Here is a 2,158-nt window from a genome sequence, read left to right as displayed (position 1 = left end):
GAAGTGACAAGGCCCTGGATTCCTCTCTGTTCCGCTCCTGTCATTAAATGCAGTTGGGCTGCCCAGGACCTGTGTCTGTGCTTTGCTTTTCTTAAAGGGGTGGGGGGGGCAGCCTGGGACCAGGGTGGGCTGGGGGTGTGGAGCCCCCTGGGCTGGTGGGTGCCAAAGCCCCACTGCAGGCAGCCCCTGCCGCTGCCTGGCCGAGGGGGCTGGCTTGGTGCCGCCTGGGCAGGCAGCGCCTGGTCCAGCCTCACCAGGGCACAGAGCCAATTCCGCTTCACCTCAGCTGCGGCCGCAGGAAGAGGGGCCGGGCCGGGCCGTGGATCCCGGCGGGCTCTTAACAGAGAAAAACATCGTCTGGCTCTCGGCAGGGAGCCGCGCGCGTCTCCCATGACTCCTCCCACCCCATCGCAGAAGAGCCCAAGTTATCGGGCAAATACGGTAATCATCGCACACCTGGCCATACTGCCGCGGTCACTAGACTGCGCCGCCCGCGCCTGCGCAGTGCAGCGCTCGGGACCGCTGGGGTGGGACCGCGTCTGCGCAATGCAGGGCCTGGGGCCAGGGGAGGTGAGATCGCACCTGCGCAGTGAGAGGCCCGAGGGGCCACCGGGGTGGGGCACGCCTGCGCACACAGGACGAGCTGGCCGGGCGCGCTTGCGCAGTGCGGAGTCGAGGAGGGCGCTGGGGCGGGGCCACACCTGCGCACACAGGGCGAGCGCGCCGGGCGCGCCTGCGCAGTGCGGAATCGGGGATGGGGGGCGCCAGGAGGGGCTGCGCCTGCGCGCACAACATGAGTGGGCCAGCCGCGCCTGCGCAGTGTGGGGTTGGGGGGTGCCGGGTCGGGGCCGCGCCTGCGCACGCAGGCCGGGTGCGCCTGCGCAGTGTGGGGCTTGGGGGCGGTCCCCGAAGTCGGTGGCAGCAGCCGGGCGCAGCGCGAAGAGCCGCGGGCAAATGTGAGCGTGGCCCCGCCCCCTTCCCGGCCAGGCCCGGCCCCGCGGGCGGCTGTTTCCCTTCCTCGGCGCCGCCGCCCGACTCCTAGGCCCGGCCCGCTGGCGCCTCCCCGTGGGGTGTGCAGCCGCCCGGCCCCGGCGCGACTGCTGCAGTGCAGGCCCGGTGGAGCTGGGGGAGCGCGGGGGTGCCGGGGTCGTCTCGGACGCAGCCAGGGTCTGGCTCCGTAGGGCTGGGCTGGGCTGGGCTGGGCTGGGGTCGTGGGGCAGCTCCTCCTCGGGCAGGGCCGCGTTGGAGGCTCCACGGGCGCCTCCCGCTGGAGCCTCCTGTGCCTGCCCGGCCCCATGGCCGGGCGCAGACGTTGCGAGCCGCCCCGCGCGGAGCACGTGGGGAGGCCGGGCGGGGCCGAGGAATCTGCGAGTCCCTCCGACGGTCCGGCTGCCCCGGGCCCGGCGTGTCCCAGCGGCCCCTCCCAGATCATTGCTTTGCAAAACTCATTCCAGCTTTGCATAAAACTGACTCTTGTCTCGACTCTGATGCTTCTCAGCTTGTCTCGCTTGCCTGTCGTTCATGTCAGCTAGCACGTGCCCGTGTGAACTTCCTTTGGGAAGTTTCTAGGCTGTTTGGTTTCTTAGTAGCTGTGTGCACAGCATGAACTTGAGTTGTAAGTGGAGAGAGAAAGAAAGACAGGATAAATGTAATAGCTTCCTGAAGAGCAGCATAGAGGGTGATCCCAAGAAAGCAGGTTGCAAGGTTGTTTGGCCAAGCGGTTTCTGAATATACAGCCCCCAATGTGCCTTGCTCATAAGATGTTTTAAGGTCTCCCAGCATTTTGATGCTTTATTTGGAAGTCTGTAGAAGCTGTAGCAATGCTGGGTACGTAGAGGCATAGCCAGGTGATGGGCACAGTGAGAGAAGGGGATGGGATGGGAGTGGGTGAAGGGAGAAAGGGTTTTATGACACAGCTGTACAGTAACAAACGGTGCATACAGGGGTCTTAGCAAAGAAGAAGGAGCTCCGTCATCAGCAGACATTTGACAGGGGCTCAAGAGGCAGCACATCAGGTGAATTGAAAGTGGTGGTTGCCACTAATTTCAATGGGGAACTTGTACCCAGAACCACAGGCAAAACTTGGCTAATTTAGGGCCCATTTAGGCATCCTGAGGCCTGCTATTTGCTATGGGTCAGTTCCCCGCTGGGGGGGGGG

At 65.1% G+C, this 2,158-nt stretch overlaps 1 protein-coding gene across 1 annotated transcript in view; it reads left to right on the top strand.

Moving 5' to 3' along the window:
- Positions 1-922: 922 nt before the first annotated feature.
- Positions 923-2,158, top strand: part of LOC109310961 (rho-related GTP-binding protein RhoG-like) — a 16,705-nt gene continuing 15,469 nt past the window's right edge. The window contains exon 1 of the mRNA XM_019536348.1: positions 923-956. The gene's annotated coding sequence lies outside the window, so the exon portion shown is untranslated. The remainder of the gene's footprint in view (positions 957-2,158) is intronic.

Source organism: Crocodylus porosus, unplaced genomic scaffold, assembly GCF_001723895.1.
Source record: "Crocodylus porosus isolate Cpor-Errol unplaced genomic scaffold, CroPor_comp1, whole genome shotgun sequence".
Classification (NCBI taxonomy): domain Eukaryota; kingdom Metazoa; phylum Chordata; order Crocodylia; family Crocodylidae; genus Crocodylus; species Crocodylus porosus.
The sequence above is the reverse complement of the archived record's forward strand: the minus strand, read 5'-3'. Positions and strand labels throughout refer to the sequence as shown.